Below are 1,096 nucleotides of genomic sequence, written 5' to 3' on the forward strand. Positions count from 1 at the left end.
CTACTACTACTACTACTACTACTACTACTACTACTACTACTACTACTACTACTGTAGTAGTAGTAGTAGTAGTAGTAGTAGTAGTAGTACTACCAGCACTACTATTACTACTGCTACTAATGTTTATAATGATAATAGTAATAGCTCTTCAAAAAATTCCTTTTGAAGCGGTGAGTTCTCTGTTCGTGTGACTCATTTTTTCAAACCAAGCCACTCATCCGTTTCAGTGCAGAGGTGCAAAATGAACATACAATGTATATAAGACTGAGATGAGATTGAATACCAACTATTTCGTGAACAGAAAGCCAAACAAATACAAAGCAATCATGTCAAATGTAGTCGAACAGCTTTATTTCTTTGATATCTGGTATAATTGTTTTCAACACTGGATATCTCGTGTAATCATTTTCAACCTTGGCATTCTGGTATAATAATTCTGAGCACTGGATATCTAGTCTAATCATTTTTCAACGCTGGATGTCTGGAATAATCATTCGCAGAATTGGATATAATATTTTGCGAGCTCAAGTTTCAAAAGAGCCAGCTTCCCACAATAATAATACATGATTTCAGAATGCTTACTAGTTTAAAAAAATCGCCCGAATCTGGTTCACTAGTAAATGAGTGCTTGCCCAGCCCGAATGACGACCTCGTAAAGAGAAGAGGAAACAAGTAACAGGAGCTATTAGGCAACCTCACAGTTGTTGACCTCACGAACTCAGCTGACAGAGAAATGCTTTGCCCTCAAATGTCATCCCAGCTGACGGCCCATTCATCCATCTGAACAGCTGAAAGTTCAGAGCTCTGCAGCGACAAAAGGCCACATAATGGGGTGACCGAGTGACCGGGGTCTGGGGTCTGCAGTGATTAGGCGCTTCGCTCTCACAAGCAAAAGGCATGAGTTCAAGTCCCGTACCGGCAAAACCTTTTAAAGGGTATTATGCTTTTTTCATGGGTAGCCTATCTCCACGTCCTGTCTGGATGAACGTTCTAGCAGTATCTCTTCAGCCCCTGGGTTGTCCCAGCCATTCAGGGCCGAAGTGGCTAGCTTTCTAATTGATCTAAATTGTGTTGATAGGGGCTTAAAACAAATCTT

Source organism: Aplysia californica, unplaced genomic scaffold (assembly GCF_000002075.1).
Source record: "Aplysia californica isolate F4 #8 unplaced genomic scaffold, AplCal3.0 scaffold00026, whole genome shotgun sequence".
NCBI classification, from domain to species: domain Eukaryota; kingdom Metazoa; phylum Mollusca; class Gastropoda; order Aplysiida; family Aplysiidae; genus Aplysia; species Aplysia californica.